The sequence below is a fragment of the Ochotona curzoniae genome, unplaced genomic scaffold (assembly GCF_017591425.1).
Source record: "Ochotona curzoniae isolate NIBS_2020 unplaced genomic scaffold, NIBS_Ocur_1.0 contig_66, whole genome shotgun sequence".
Lineage (NCBI taxonomy): Eukaryota > Metazoa > Chordata > Mammalia > Lagomorpha > Ochotonidae > Ochotona > Ochotona curzoniae.
The window spans coordinates 21,207,293-21,224,124 of record NW_024466512.1 but is presented as its reverse complement, the minus strand read 5'-3'; the positions used below and the strand labels follow the sequence as shown (position 1 = coordinate 21,224,124).

General features: G+C 46.6%; 1 protein-coding gene across 4 annotated transcripts in view; it reads right to left on the bottom strand.

Annotated features, from left to right (window-relative positions):
* Window positions 1-15,844, bottom strand: part of ARMH3 (armadillo like helical domain containing 3) — a 186,506-nt gene extending 170,662 nt beyond the window's left edge. Inside the window, exons 1-3 of one of the 4 annotated variants that reach the window (XM_040992251.1) lie at window positions 15,273-15,620; window positions 10,273-10,319; window positions 6,795-6,906 (exon numbers count right to left, since the gene is read on the bottom strand). The gene's annotated coding sequence lies outside the window, so the exon portion shown is untranslated. Of the gene's footprint in view, window positions 1-6,794; window positions 7,034-10,272; window positions 10,320-15,272; window positions 15,621-15,760 lie in introns of those variants that run through there. The other 3 variants (XM_040992250.1, XM_040992253.1, XM_040992252.1) reach the window with 3 other exon arrangements.
* Between the last annotated feature and the right edge of the window lie 988 nt (window positions 15,845-16,832).

The following is a 16,832-nucleotide window of genomic DNA, read 5'->3' as shown; positions in this document are numbered from 1 at the left end:
AAGTCAAAGCTGTGTTTAATTTAGACATACACCCAGTATCACAGACTCTCAGGCAATAACTCCTCTAACTTGTAACCAAAAATCATGCATCTTTGAGTAAATATCAAAGCACAAAAAATTCCCTCTGCTAGACAGCAAGCACACTGATGACATCTTCCACTTGTTCTATAAGTGTGGGGCTCATGTAAACGCTCAGCATTTGTTGTTGGGTCACCGATTCTGAAATAGGGAGGGGAGAAGGGAAACTTCTCCCTGAATCTTCCTAAGTTTACTCTAAAACTTCACTTAAGATCTACCTCCAGGGCCCGGCACAGGGGCCTAGTGGCTCAATTTCTTGCCTTGCATACACCAGGATCCCATTTGGGCGCCAGTTCTAATCCCACCAGCTCCACTTTCCATCCAGCTCCCTGCTTGAGGCCTGTGAGAACAGTCGAGGACGGCCCAAAGCCTTGGGATCCTGCACCCACATGGGAGACCTGGAGGAGGTTCCTGGCTCCTGGCTTTGGATTGGTGCAGACCAGCCGTTGTGGTAACTTGGAGCGTGAATCATCAGACGGAAGATATTCTCTGTCTCTCCTCCTCTCTGTGTATCTGACTTTCCAATAAAAATAAATAAATCTTAAAAAAAAAAAAAAAAGACCTACCTCCATGAGCTCTCATTGTGTTCTCAAATTCTACTAAAAAAAAATCATAACAAAAACAGAGAAGACTCTTTTGGGACAATTTACATTATATTGATCATGACTTTATTTTAAAGCATGAATTACAAGCCTCCATTCAAAATATTTCTGTGTCTCTTAAATAGGTTGTCAAGAGGAAAATGTCCTTATCTGGGGAAAATAAACTGAAAATCAAGAGCACCCTACTAAAACAAATCCGAAGCAATGCAATTCTACAGTCCTCTGCTCTATCAGCTGAGCTATTGAAGGGAATAGCAATGCAATTCTAACCTTAGGCAATATAGATATGTGACTGGCTTCAATCAGTTGATCAGTATAAACAAGGGGAGCCACACATTCCATGAAAAGCACATGTTTACGAACAACTTCTCAGAGGATTTATAATTGGGTTACAGCTAATCAATGTGCACCCAAAGTCTCATAAATATACTTTCTCCACTTCAGAATCAATACTTTCTAATAAACAGGGAATAGGAGGAGAAAGCAATTCCAATCCAAACTCCTAAATTTTCAAAGAAACCAAATTATTTTCATCGCACTCCTTCCATCTGGAGTAGAGGAAAATTCAGGCAAGGGCCTCAACTCGTTACTCTTTGTCATCAGCTGGCAAGTAGAACTGCCCAAGCTGCCTGAAACACACAAGCTGACCTCCAGTCTCTTCCTCTCACCAGCTCTCTGTCCAAGAGGTACAAGAGAGTTTCAAGAACCCAGAGGAAGGGGAGAAATAACACAAGTTTTCCTTGGGAATTCAGTAATTAAAGCCAGTCTTTGTGAATTCTAAAGTAAAGTATCAGGGCAGGCTCTGACTGTGCGATTCAGGTGAGGTCAGACTGCCTGGACCGAGTCCTAGCTCTTCCGCTTATGAGCCAGCTTCCTACTAATGGGCACACTTCAGAAGGTTCTAGTTCTTGGCCCCTTGGCATCATTACAAGATGTGAGAATTCAGTTTCTGGCTCCCTAAGCCTGGTCCAGTCCTGGCTACAGCAAACATCTGGAGAGTAAATCAGCAACGAAGACTTTGTCTCTTTCCCTCCATGTGTGTCTGCTTTTCAAATGAAACATAAAAATTGTTCTTAAAAAAGGAAGTAAAGGGCCCAGTGCGATGGCCTAGCGGCTAAAGTCCTCGCCTTGAGCGCACCAGGATCCCACATGGTCACCGGTTCTAGTGCCGGCAGCCCCACTTCCCATCCAGCTCCCTGCTTGAGGCCTGGGAGAGCAGTTGAGGATGGCCCAAAGCCTTGGGACCCTGCACCAGTGTCGGAGACCTGGAAGAAGTTCCTGGCTCCTGGCTTCAGATTGGCACAGCACTGGCTGTTGCGCTCACTTGGGGAGTGAATCATCAGACAGAAGATCTTCCTCTCTGTCTCTCCTCTCTGTATATCTGACTTTGCAATAAAAATGAATAAAATATTTTTTAAAAAAAAAGTAAGTAAAGCTGGGGTCAGTACCATGGAGTAGTAGGCTAGGCATTCACCTTCAGTGGAAGCATCCCAGTGGGGTGCCAGTTCGTGTCACAGCTTTTCCATTTCCCACCCAGCTCACTCCTTACAGCCTGGGAAAGCAAGGATGATGCTCCAAAGCCCTGAAACCCTATACACCCATATGGGAGATCCAGAAGAAGCTCCTGGCTCCCAGCTTCAGATTACCACAGCTCTGATAATTGTGGCCATCTGAGAAGTCAAATAGTGGATGGAAAACCTCTCTCTCTGTCTTTCCTTCTCTCTGTAACTTTGCCTTTTAAATTTAGAAAAAAAAAAAAAAGTCTTACAAAAAAAAAGCTTACACAGTGAAAACTTCAGTACATCAGTATGTAACACTATGTTCACATCCTGCCAGCACCTTTTCCCGCTTCTACAACCCTCCCCACTATAGAGAACAGGCACAAACGACCCAAGGGGCTGCCAGACACACATGGAACCGCAAGAGCTGAGACTAGAACCTAGGACTCCCAGCCACAAGCGAGCAGGGACACTGTGCTGCTCAGTTTCTTCACAAATAGAACAAAAGGTCTGGACTAGACTATGATTTAAGGCAAACTTTCAATACTAACTTCACCCGTTATCAAGCTTAGATGTCGCTTCAAACACCTTCAATTAAACAGCGAATCAATGGAGCTTCTATTTCTAAATTTCAGCAACTGCTGGCCCCATGACCAGGAGTGCAAATTCTCTTTGAACAATTCAAGTCATAAACCACTTTCTGTTTTCACTTATTTACTGAATAGGAGAACAACAGAGGGTGATCTTCAACCACTAGCTTACTTCCCAAATCTCTGTTACAGCCAGGATGGGACCAGATCCAAGCCAGGAGCCAGAAATTCTATCTGGGTCTCCCACTGAGTGACAAGGGCCCAAGAACTTGAACCATCATGCTGTCTCCTGGGGTGCACAATAAAAGGAAGGTGGACACAAAGCAGAGTACCCAGAACTCAAACCAAGCATTCCACAATGGAAGCAGGCATCCCATGCAGCAATATGACATGCTGGGACACAACACCTACTCCATCAAGCAACATTAAAGATTTAGATCTTAAAGCAATCTAGCTATACGGTTCTTTTTTTTTTTTTTAAGAGTTATTTGTTTTTATTGGAAAGGCAGATTTACAGAGAGAAGGAGAGACAGAGAGGAAGATCTTCCATCTGCTGGTTCACTCCCCAACTAGCTGCAACGGCCAGAGCTGTGCTGATCTGAAGACAGGAACTAGGAGCTTCTTCTAGGTCTCCCGAGCGCAGTCCCAAGGCTTTCAGCTATCCTCGACTGCTTTCCCCACAAGCAGGGAGCTGGATGGGAAGTGGAGCAGCTGGAAAACGAACCAGCACTCATACAGGATCCCAGGCGTGCAAGGAGAGGACTTTAGACACTAGGCTATAGTGCTGTGCCCAACATGTTTTCTTAAATTCACATTACTTTGTATCCATTAATGATGAAGTAACTAGGACCCGGAGCAATAGCTTAATGGTTAAAGTCCTCACCTTGAATGCCACCAGGGATCCCATGTGGGTGCCAGTTCTAATCCCAGCAGCCACGCTTCCCATCCAGCTCCCTGCTTGTGGCCTGGGATAGCACTTGAAGTCGGCCCAAAGCCTCTGGACCCTGCACCCATGTGGGAGACCCAGAAGAAGCTCCTGGATCCTGGCTTCGGATTGGCTCAGCTCCAGCCATTGCAGCTATTTGGGCAGTGAATCATCAGACGGAAGATCTTCCTCTCTGTCTCTCCTCCTCTCTGTATATCTGACTTTCCAATAAAAATAAATAAATCTTTAAAAAAAAAAAAACTAAAGCCAAATACATATGTTCATATAGAGGAACTGTATAATGGAGATTAGCATGCTGACAAGTAAAGATAACTGCAACATGCAACTCTGTTTTCTATAAAAGACGGGCTCCCAATGAAGGTGTTAAATATATCATGACAACTGGACGCTGGACTTTCTACCATTCTCTATACCTACAATGTCATGCTACACTTACATAGCAGAATGATGAACTTGTGACTGTTGTTGAAGGACTAAACCAATGCAATATCATAAGGGAAAACAGTGGCGGGGGAGTGGGTACGGGAAGGGTGAAAAGGGAAATCTCCGAGCCTATTGAAGTACATCGTGAAAAATTAAAATTTATTTAAAAAACTGAAGCCAAATTCATTCAATGCCCAATATGTAAAGAAAATGATTACATTAACTAATGTTCATTATGTTACTTAGTTCCCACACAGTGCCTGGCAAATCTAGCACTGGAAAATCAGTTTAATAGAAACTTAATCTAATTTCTCAAGCTACACATCAAAAATCTCAGAGTTTAGTAGTACCAACCCTTATATATTGGCTCTATACACATACTCTCTGCATTCTCTGTTCCTCAGTTTGCCAGTCTGTAAAAAGAAATCACAAGACAATTCTCTGTGTGCTTCCAGATTTAACAGTCCTGGGTTATACAGTCACCATAATAATGGACTGATAACCAAGTAGATTGAGGCAGACTCAAAAACACTACTGTGTGGGTCTGGCACTTTGGCTCAATGGCTAAATCTTCGCCTTGTACATGCTGGGATCCAATTCCAACCCAACACCCTGATAATGTACCTGGGAAAGCAGAAGATGGCACAAGTGCTTGGGCTCCTGCAGCCAAGTGGAGGCCCAGAAAGAATTCCTGTATCCTGGCTTCAACCTGACTCAGCCCCAGCCATCACAGTCATTTGGAAAGTGAACAGCAGATGGAAGCTATTTTTCTCTTTCTTTCTTTCTCTCGCCCATCTACCCACCCACCCATTCCTCTGTAACTCTGCCTTTCAAATCAATTTTTTAAAAAAGGGATAAAACTATATGCTGCATGTAAGTTATTCCTTAATCCAACAATACACACAATGGGACCAGCATCATGGTACATCAGGTTAAGGTATTGCCTACAATACTGGCATGCCATTTGAGTACCAGTTCAAGTCCCAAATCTTCCACTTCCAATTTGGATCCCTGATACAGACCTGGGAAAGCAACAGAGTAAGGCCCAGAGTGTCTGGGCCCTCTACACAGGCAGAAGATATGGATGGAGTTACAGGCTCCTGGCTTTGGCCTGGCCCAGTCCTAGCTATTGTGACCATTTGCAGAGTGAATAAGTAGATGAAAAATCAATCAATTTCTCTCTCTCCCTCTCTCTGTGTAACTCTGCCTTTCAAACAAACCCCCCCTCTTTTTTTAAGAGGATGTGAAAAATAAACGGCACACATGCAGAACACCAAAAAATTAACACATGCTTAGTACTATGTACCAAGCATTGTTGTAAGTACTTTATACACATTAATTTACTTTACTTTCATAACAATCCACTGGTTCAGAAAATACATATAAGGTAACTAAAATGAGAAGGGGTTAAAAAAAACTGTTTTAACTTGTCCATGAAAGTAGAGGAGGCACAGCCAGGCAAGCTAATATCAGAGTTCCCTCTCTTAGCCCTTATGTCATAGTGTGTCTCAAAAAGTAGAGGACTAGGGGGCCGGGACAGTGGCACAGTACCCTGAAACTCCACTGTGCAGTCATGGCATCCCATACGCATGCTGTTTATTGCCCAGGCTTCTTCACATTCGATCCAGCTCTCTACTGGTGGCCTGGGAGAGCAGCAGAGGTTTATGTGGGTCCGTGGGTCCCTGCATTCACTTGGGAAAGACTAGGAGGAAGCTACTGGCTCCCAGCTTCAGATCAGCTCAACTCTGACCACCATGACCATTTGGAGGTAGACCAGCAGATTGAAGACTTTCTTCTCTTTTCTCTCTGCAAAAATGAATTTCAGGGGCCCAGCACGATAGCACAGCTGTTAAGGACCTTGCCTTGAACGTGCCAGGATCTCATATAGCCACTGGTTCTAATTCCGGCAGCCTCACTTCCCATCTAGCTCCCTGCTTGTGGCCTGGGAAAGCAGTAGAGGATGGCCCAAAACATTGGAACCCTGCACCCACGTGGGAGACCTGAAGAGATTCCTGGCTCCTGGCTTCGGCTCGGCGCAGCACCGGCTGTTGTGGCCACTTGGGGAATGAATCATCGAATGGAAGATCTTCCTCTCTGTCTCATCTCTCTGTACATCTGCCTTTCCAATAAAAATAAATAAATCTTTTTTTAAAATGACTTTCAGAGAAAAATGATTGAGTCTTTTTTAAAAAATACATAATTTTTTTTAAAGTAGAGGACTGGGGGTTGGTGCCATGGCACAAGAGGTTAATCCACTGCTTGCAATCAATGCCAGCATGCCATCTGGGTGCCAGTTTGAGTTGCAGCTACTCCAGTTTTAACCGAGCTCCATGTTAACAACCTGAAAACTCAGTGGAAGACAGCTGCACCCACATTGACAATCCAGAAGATGCTCCTGGTTCCTGACTTCAGACTGGCTGATATCCAGCCATTGCTGCCATTTTGGAAATGAACTAGCAGACAGAAGATCCCTCTCTCTGTCTCTTCTCTCTCTGTAACACTGTCTTTCAAATAAAAATAACTAAGTAAGTAAATTAAAACCAAAAAGTAAAGGACTGACCAGAAGTAGGATAATCTACACAAACAAGGATGAAGACCTGCAAAGATGCAGTGAAGAAATTCCAGGTGAGTGAGCAGGAACTATATATCCACTGACCTCGTTGAACAACCTGCAGAGTGTCCACGGATCTTGAGTTGCGTCACCTCAGCTTGTCTGTGGGTGAAGGTATCACAGCAGAAAGTAGAAGGCAACTGCCTGATGTAAGTATCTATATATGAAGACAGATGATGGAAAAGTGAAACAGAGGGATAGACAAAGGCACGGAATGGTGAAAAAACAAAAATGGAAGTGGCCCATTACTGGCTAAAGTCCTTGCCTTGCAGACACCAGGATACCATATGGGAACTGGTTCGTGTCCTAGGGACCCCACTTCCCATCCAGCTCCCAGCCTGTGGCCTGGGAAAGCAGTTAAGAATGGCCCAAAGCCATGAGACCCTGCACCCACTTGGGAGACCAGGAAGAAGCTCCTGGCTCCTGGCTCCTGGCTCCGGATTAGCTCAGCTCCAGCTGTTGCAGCCACCTGGGGAGTGAATCAACAGACAGAAAATCTTCCTCTCTGTTTATTTGACTTTCCAATTGAAAAAGAAAAAACAAAAAAAAAAAAACAGATAAATCGTGGGCCCGGCACAGTAACCTAGTGGTTAAAGGCCTCGCTTGCACGCACAGGGATCCTCCCATGTGGATGCCAGTTCTACTCCGGCAGCCCCAGGTCCCATCCAGCTCCCTGCTTGTAGCCTGGAGAAGCAGTCGAGGATGGCCCAAAGCCTTGGGACCCTGCACCCATGTGGAAGACCAGGAAGCAACTCCAGGCTCCCGGCTTCGGATTGGCTCAACTCCAGCCGTTGTGCTCACTTGGGGAGTGAACCATCAGACAGAAGATCTTCCTCTGACTCTCCTCCTCTCTGTATATCCGCCTTTCCAATAAAAATAAATAAATATTTAAAAATATTTATTTTAAAAATGGAAGGGAAACAGGAGAAGAATCTGTCAAGTTGACAGACATATCCACATGGCAATTTTTTTTAAGTTTATAAAACAGTAAAATCAACTAGAGGATGTAAATCATACTATCATAATTAAGACTAACAGGTACTCTGGGAGGGCCCGATGCAGTAGTCTGGTGGCTAAATCTTCACCTTGCATACACCTTGGGCACCAGTTCGTATCCCAGCTGCTCCATTTCTCATTCAACTCCCTGCTTATGGCCTGGGAAAGCAGTAGAGGATGGCCCAAAGCTTTGGGACCCTGCACCTGCATAGAAGCCTGGAAGAGCTCCAAGCTCCTGGCTTTGGATTGGTGCAGCTCTTGCCACTGCAGTTGCTTGGAGAGTGAACCAGTGGATAGAAGATCTTTCCATCTCTCCTCTCTGTAAATCTGACTTTCCAATAAAAATAAATAAATCTTTTCAAAAAGAAGAAAAGACTAGGGGTTGATGCTTTCAACCATCACCCCAGGTCTGCGTTCTCCACTTGTTTATTTTGCCTCCCAGAGGACGCTTAATGGAAGTAGTACCGAGATCTACTGAGCGCAGGCCAAAGACACTACTCAGCAGCACCTTCCAAAGCACAGAACAGCCCCCACAATAACAACAACAACAACAAATCTTCACGGCCTGGCGCGGTGGTGCAGTGGCTAAGGTCCTCGCCTTGCACGCCCGGGATCCCATATGGACGCCGGTTCTAATCCCGGCAGCTCCGCTTCCCGTCCAGCTCCCTGCCTGTGGCCTGGGAAAGCAGTCGAGGACGGCCCAAAGCTTTGGGAACCTGCACCCACGTGGGAGACCCGGAAGAGGCTCCTGGCTTCGGATCGGCATAGCATCGGCCATTGCGCTCACTTGGGGAGTGAATCATTGGATGGAAGATCTTCCTCTCTGTCTCTCCTCTCTGTATATCCGCCTTTCCAATAAAAAAATAATAAAAATAAATCTTTAAAAAAAAAAAAATCTTCAGGGGACCCTGCCAATAGTGAGGGGCTTGAAAAGCTAGGCCCCACGTGATTCTAATGCCCATTCAAGTTTGAGAAGTACTAATACAAGTTTTCAACCAGGCTTTGAAAGGAAAGGAGCGTCCAAACAGAGAGAATATTGAGATAATGAAGGAAAGTTTGATGGATTTTACCAAAGAGACTAGACAAGCTCTGTTTCCCAAATCTCCTATTCCCTACATGAACCTATCCCTGGACTCCCATCCCTCCGGGATCTGAACCCCCACCAGCCCATCTTTAAAGGAAGATCACTACCAGACACACTCACTGTATTAATCCACGATGCTTAGGGAAAGAGATGAAGATCTTACGCAGCTCTCTGCTTGGGAGTGTGGCTGAGCTACATATTACATTTGGCCAAGAGCCACTCACCCAATACCTAAAATGAGGCAACAAGTTCCTACCAAGCCAGAAATGGCCTCCTGCTCTGACTCTCCAAAAAAATCTCCCAACTCTCCTAGAGTCACCTAGATATGTTTCAGAAGCGAAAATCTTTAGGCAGAAGTTTCCCATTCCCTAAATATTTTTTGTAAAATTCTCTCACACTCCCGACAGGTAAACATCAACACTCTAAACATCTAGAGAAAGCAGGGTTTTTCACCAATTCTTCATTGCTAAAGCTAATATGCTACCATTTTTCCTGTGATAAATGTTCCTTTCAGAAAGCCCTGGGCACACAGCTCACGTGATGAAGCACATCCTACCATCCCACACGGGATCCTGAGAATCCCCCAGTCCTATCCCACAGAGCAGCTGTGACACCAGCATAGAACCCTGTCCACTTCAACGCATCCTTCCTGCTAGTCATGCTGAGTCTTTAATTATTTCCACAATGAAAACAGAGTGTGGCCTGCATCCATGAAGTCCCCTCTCAGAACCCCCTTCATGGACAGCTCCAGGGCAGATTACAGTGCCCTGGTCCCATCATTTTCCTTCTTTGATCTCCTACCGATGAAATTCATCAACCATTCCTCCTTGTTTCCAGAGTGCAGCCTCCCACCAGGGGTGGTAAACAGTCACACCCAACACTCCAAGGTTCTCCCTTATAGACCTGGCTCTGTTCTCAGCACAAAGCAGAGCCAGGACCTGAACACAAGTTTCCCAGATGGCTAACTGCTGCCCCAACTGCCCACCCCGACCCTGCACTTCAAAGTGGAAGTAACACATGGATTTTCCGAAGACTAGCAACAAGTGCCAAAACCACAGATTTCCCAATCCCTGCGTTACCAGTCAGTATACGCTAGCACAGATGAGGAGTTTGAGAGATAAGAGTTCAACCCAGACCCAGCAAATCTGCCTAATTTCACACACTACTAATGTAGGTAAGAGGTTTACACAAACATCATCACCTCAGGTTTCCAATCACATGCAACACACATTCGCCCCTTCACAAAGAGGAACCACCAACTCAACATTACAAGATTCTAGGAAATCTCATAGAAAAATCCCATTTTCCTGACACCTCCAAGAATGAAAACTCACTGCCAAACACGCTTCTCCTCAAGCAAAAGCCACCTGACAATGGGCCCTGTTCACCTCCTGCTCAAACCACAGCCTTCCTCACGCAGCATGTCATCCTAATCCCTCATACCTTCTGGTTCCTCTCTTGTCAAACCATGCAAGCCTCGGGAACACCACCTGGGTGTAAAAATGAAAGTATAAGACAAACCACCCTAACAGTATCAAGGGTTACCCAAAAGATAACTGCAGCCATGCAAGATAAATTGATGTCCTGCTACTTTAATAACTCCCATTTAGGCAGGTTCTACAACACAAACACTGTGAAAAATAAAAACTGCCCAAAAATGATGTTACAGGCCCTGCCTTCAGAAGTTCACTAGTAAGCAGAAGTGCATATTTTGATTACTCTGTATAACAGAGCAAAAATTTTTCTCAGGATATTTTCATCTATGCTGCCACTTGCTCTAACCGACCGCCAAGGCACTAAGCTCATCAGGCCCCATCACTTCCACTGTGACCTGCTACCCCATCTGTACATCCCACAGGGAACTTGATCTCCGCCTACCAGACTACCGACCGTATATCCTTCCACAGTCACCCAATCTTTCCAAATCTGCCCTACTTTTTCTAACCCACATCCTGGTCAGGAAAACCCCAATCTCCTGAATAATAAATTTTAGCCCACTCTTCTTTTCTTATATGTTTTTAAGATTTTATTTTATTTTTATTGGAAAGTCAGATATACAGAGAGGAAGAGAGACAAAGATCGTCTGTCCATTGATTCACGCTCCAAGCAACCGCCGGAGCTGTACCAATCCGAAGCCAAGAGCCCAGGGCCCCTTCTGAGTCTCCCATGCAAGTGCAGGGTCTCAACGTTTGGGTCACCCATGATTGCCTTGCCAGGTCACAAGCAGGGAGGTGGATGAGACGTGGAGCTGCCAGGTTTAGAACCAGCACCCACATGGGATCCCTACACACACAAGGCAAGGACTTTAGCTACTAAGCTACTGCGTCAGGGCCAGCCTACTCTCTTCTTAAACCTTTGCAAAACTGTGTTGCAGCTGATGTACTTTATTTTTTTTTCTTTAATTAAAGATTTATTTTACTTTTATTGAAAAGGCAGATATACAGAGAAGAGAAGAGACAGAAAGGAAGAAGATCTTCCATCCATTGATTCACTCCCCAAGTGACCGCAACAGATGGTGCTGAGCCAATCTGAAGCCAGGAACCAGGAACTTCTTCCTGGTATCCCACACGGATGCAGGGTCCCAAAGCTTTGGGCCATCCTCAACTGCTTTCTCAGGCCACAAGCAGGGAGCTGGATGGGAAGTGGAGCAGCCAGGACTAAAACCGGCGCCCATAAGGGACCCCGGCGTGTTCAAGACAAGGACATTAGGCCGCTAGGCCACAACACTGGGCCCAGCTGATATACTTTAAATACCTACTCCCAGAACCAGTGCACTGGCTCAAATAGCTAATTCTCTACCTCCAAACACTTGGTTCACATCCCAGCTGCTCAACTTTCCATCCTGCTCTCCGCTTGTGCCCTGGGAAAGTAGCAGAGGGTGGCCCAAAGCCTTAGGACCCTGCACTTGAGTGGAAATCCCAGGGGAAGCTCCTGGATATGATGCACTAAGCTCCAGCCATTTTTGGTCACTTAAGTAGTCAACCAGCAGATCAAGATCTCCCCTTCTCTCCATAAATCTGCTTTTCCAAGGAAAATAATACTTAAAAAAAAATTCTGCTCCTCTCCGTTCTCATCACATCTTATTTAGGCCTTCAACCAACTGCAACTTTAATTGCTTGGCAGCCTCATGCTTCATGACTTCAATCCATACTTCTGCCACTCCTTAAGAAAGACTTTAATAGTTCCTACCTTTCCATTCAGTCTTGGGCAATTTCCTAATCACAGACTGTTATAGACAAATTTGTAACACTTGAACATCATGATGTATTTTTTTTTAATATTCATTTCAGGGCCGGGCACAATGGCCTAGTAGCTAAGTCGTCACATGCACTGGGATCCCATATGGATACAAGTTTCAGTGTCCCAGGCAGCTCCACTTCCCATCCAGCTCCCTGCTTGCGGTCTGAGAAAGCAGTCAAGGATGGAACAAAGCCTTGGGACCCTGCACTGCACTGGAAGACCTGGAAGAAGCTCCTGGCTCCTGGCTTTGGATTGGCACAGCTCCAGCCACTGTAGCCACTTGCAGAGTGAGCCAGCCGACAGAAGAATTTATTCTCTGTCTTTCCTCCTCTCTGTAAATTCTGACTTTCCAATAAAAATAAATAAATTTAAATAGACACTTTTCTTTAAAAAAAGAGTTACAGAGAGATATCTTCTATCCATTGGTTCATTCCGCATGTGACTATGGTCAGGGCTGGGTCAGACCAAAATCAGGAACTTCTTCCAGCATCCCACATGGGCACAGGAACCCAAAGATTTGGGCTATCCTCCATCACTTTCTCAGGAGCATTTGCAGGAAACAGAATGGGAAGTGAGGCAGCCTGGATTTGAACTGGAACCCACTTGACAGGCTAGCATCACAGGTAGCAGCTTTATCTCTGGTAGGCCACAATGCCAGCCTGTATCACGTTCTTTTTGCCCCTCACATTTTCACCATGCCAAAAAATGCTGCCATGACTAGAATGCCTTTTTAACTTGTGCAAGCTCCTGCTCAGCCTTCAATACCCAACTTAAGTATTCCCACGCTGCTAAAATGTGCCTGCCTCTCCCAGGCATACTCCTCCCACACAACATACAGATCATTTGGATCCTAACACAAAGCACTATACTAGTTCACTCAAGCATCTCTCTGATGCCCTTGAGGAAGGCTGTTCATGTTTCTGACCTGCAGTTTCACAGTAATTGCGTAAGAAAAGTGTGCTAAGGGGCTGGCATGCTGGCTAAACAGGCCAATCCTCCACCTGCAGTGCCAGCACCCCATGTGGGCACTGCTTCTAGTCCCAGCTGGTCACTTCTGATCCAGCTCCCTGTTTATGATCAGAGGAAGCAATGAAGAATGGTCCAAATGCTTGGGACACTACACCCACCGGAGAGACCTGAAAAAAAAATCTGACTCCCGGTTTTACACTGGCTCAACTCTGGCTTTTGCGGCCATTTGAGGAGTAAACCAACAAGTTGGAGATGTCTTTCTCCTTTCTCTCAGTCTCCTCTCTGTAAACCTGTCTTTCAACTAAAACTAAATAGATTTTTTTTAATGTGTTGAATAAACAGTTCTCTTCCAGATATCCTTGCTCAATTTGCTATTTGCTCATTTCTCCCTATTTTTATCTACTCCAAAACTGCAAATGTTTACAACTGCTTTGGGGATTTCAAATTTGTTTACTTTTTTTTTTAAGATTTATTTATTTATTGCAAAGTCAGATATACAGATAGGAGCAGAGACAGAGAGAAAGATCTTCCGTCCGATGATTCACTCTCCAAGTGACAGCAACAGCCAATGCTATGCCGATCCCAAGCCAGGAGCCAGGAACTTCTTCCGGGTATCCCACAGGGGTACAGGGTCCCAAAGCTTTGTGCCATCCTCGACCGCTTTCCCAGGCCACAAGCAGGGAGCTAGATGGGAAGTAGAGCTGCCGGGATTAGAACCCGCGCCCATATGGGATCCTGGCGCGTTCAAGGCGAGGACTTCAGCCATTAGGCCACGCCACCAGGCCCACTTTTTTTTTTAAAGATTTATTTTTATTATTTTCTCATTGGAAAGGCGGATATACAGAGAGGAGAGACAGAGAGGAAGATCTTCCATCCGATGATTCACTCCCCAAGTGAGCGCAACGGTCGATGCTATGCCGATCCAAAGCCAGGAGCCTCTTCTGGGTCTCCCACACGGGTGCAGGGTCCCAAAGCCTTGGGCCGTCCTCTGCTGCTTTCCCGGGCCACAGGCAGGGAGCTGGAAAGGAAGCGGGGCTGCCGGGATTAGAACCGGCGCCCATATGGGATCCCGGGCGTGCTAGGCGAGGACCTTTAACCACTTGCGCCACCGCGCCGGGCCCCAGGCCCACTTTTTTAAGAATATATTTTTTTAATTGGAAAGGTAGATCAGATTTACAGAGAGAAGGGGAGATAGAGAGGAAGATCTTCCATTCACTAGGTCATTCCTCAGATGGCTACAACAGTCAGAGCTGAACTGATCTGAAGCCAGGAGCCAGGAGCTTCTTCCAGGTCTCCCAGGTGGGTGCAGCAACCCAAGCACTTGGGCCATCCTCGACTGCTTTTCCAGGCCACAAACAGGGAGCTGGATGGGAAGTGGAGCAGCTGGGACAGAAACTGGTACCCACATGGGATGCCAGTGTTTGAAGGTGGACAAGCAGCCCGTTGAGCCACCATGCTGGTCCCAAGATTAAGATGGCACTTGTTCACTGTCCAGGATGTTCCACCTCCAATTTTTTTCCTGTTAATATTCCAGGGAAAGGGGCAAAGGATGGCCCCACTGCTTGAGCCACTGCACCCACACAGGAGATCTTACAAAAGCTCCTGGCTTCTGCCTTCAGATCAGCCCAGCTCCAGCTGCTGTGGCCATTTGAGTAGTGAATTAAGGACTGAAACTCCTTCTTTCTCTCTCTCCTTCTCTCCATAACTCTGCCTTTCAAACAAATAAATCTAAAATATATATATTTAAAAGTTGAATGAAAGAATAAAAGACAATGTTTGAAATTTCAGTAGTGCCACTTGCATCTGTAGTAATCTTAAAGAGTTCCTGTTCAGTCAAAATGAGAACTGTCCCTACTAGGAGGCACCGCCGCCCTTTCCCAGCTTTGATTCATCAGCTAGTCCAAAAGTAGCCTTCACAGAGAAATGACTGTGCCCACACAGCCAACGGAAGACACCTGCAAAAATAATTCCAATTATATCTGGGCTACGAGCAGGAACACTCACCCTATCTATTTGCTCTGCTTTACCAAGCTGCTGAAAGCTCAGGAGAGCAGAGTCGGCGCCCATAGAAACTTTCACTGGGAAAGGGCAAACAATTTTCCGAGTCCCGGGCCTCCTCAGCTCTCTTTCTACCCCCAGGGAACCAGTTCCGGCTCCTGCTCCTGCTCCTTCCCAACGCTTGCCCGGACATAGGTTCGTTTCCGGGCTGGCCCCAAGAACGTAGTTTCACTCACTCGGTGTGACCGGTGGCCTGAAGTGCGATAGTTGGGGGGCCCTCCCCGGCCACCTGCAGGCTTAGGACAAGCCCTGCCTTCCTGCGGCCCCTCCTCGCAGAGTTCTTGCCCCAAGCCCGCATCCTGGGGCAAGGAGCCACCTGTGAGGAGATGCTCCGCAGGCAGGCAGAGGGGTCGAGGTCAGCCCCGTGCTGGGGTCAGAGATCAGTGGCTCAGCTGCAGAGAGTCCCTGCAGGAACAGGGAAGAGGAAGGACAAGGCCGGCGCCGGGTGGTCCAGGGGACCGGCCGCTGGAGGAGCGACGCCCAGGCCGCCCCAGAGCCCAGCCCTCCCGGCCGCACGCCCACCCTCCACACCCCCGGGACCCCGGCGGTCCCGCGGCAGGCACAGGCCCCGCCCCCCAGAGCCGCCTCGGGGCCAAGGCCTAGTCTGGCCCGACCCGGGGGAGTCGGCCAGGTTTGAGGACTGGTACCAGCCAGCGCTGCTTACCGAGCCCCGACTCCTCCACGACGCGAACCCCTCCCGGGCCGCTCGCTCCCGAGGCCACCGGCGCCGCTGCCGCTCCGGGCTCACCGGCGCGCTCCCGACCTCCCCGACCCTTCCCCCGTACGCTGTGCCCGGCCGGGTCCTAGAGCCCGCCTAGCCCACGCCCGCTTCCTGAAGCAGGCGCAGACCACAATTCCCAGCAAGCATCGCAAAGACTACAACTCCCGAAAAGCATAGCGACAAAGACATTACAAAACAATCATTTTTAGATGTATAATTGGATAAATCTGGTAATAGCTTGCTCTTTTTTTGTTTTTGTTTTGTTTTGTTTTGTTTTGTTTTGTTTTGTTTTGTTTTTGGAAATACGGCCGACTATTTGAAGTCGACCATTCCACTTCTAGAAATAAATGTAAACCCTACAAACACTGGCAAACTTTGGAAAAACGTATATTTCTACATGCTTATTGCAACTTCGTAAATGAAAGCTGGCATGCAAACTCAACCGTATGCAAAGCAATGGGTGAAGTATTGTTAATTTGGCAGGTCACCTCCCAGCTCTTTTCTCATTCACAAATGGAGGGTAATGCCGACATATGCACTCTGCCATGCAGGTTCTGCCATATATTTCAATCCTTGTAATGGATTTGTGAAAGAGGTATATCACCATTGAGAAAAGAAAGATTCTGAGCGATTAAATGCCTTGTCTGATGTTCTAGAGTTGATGAGACACAGAGAAGCATTGGAAACCAGAACCATCATGAAAGAGCTCCTCACCCGGATCCCTGACACATTCTTTCCTAGTAGATTTCCTTTTACTTTTTACTTTCTTTTTTCTCAAGAGCAAAGACAGATCTTCCACCTGCTAGTTCATTCCCCAAATGTCTACAAGAGCTGCCAGATCCCTGTCACACATGTGGGATATCCTTGAGTTCCTGGCTCCAAATTTGTTTTTCCCAGCATCTCCCTCTCTCTCTCTCTCTCTCTCTCTCTCTCTCTCTTTCCCTCTCTCTCTCTTTCTCTCTCTCTCTCTTTCTTGCTTGCTCAATCTCTTGTTTCAAATTAATAAATAGACATA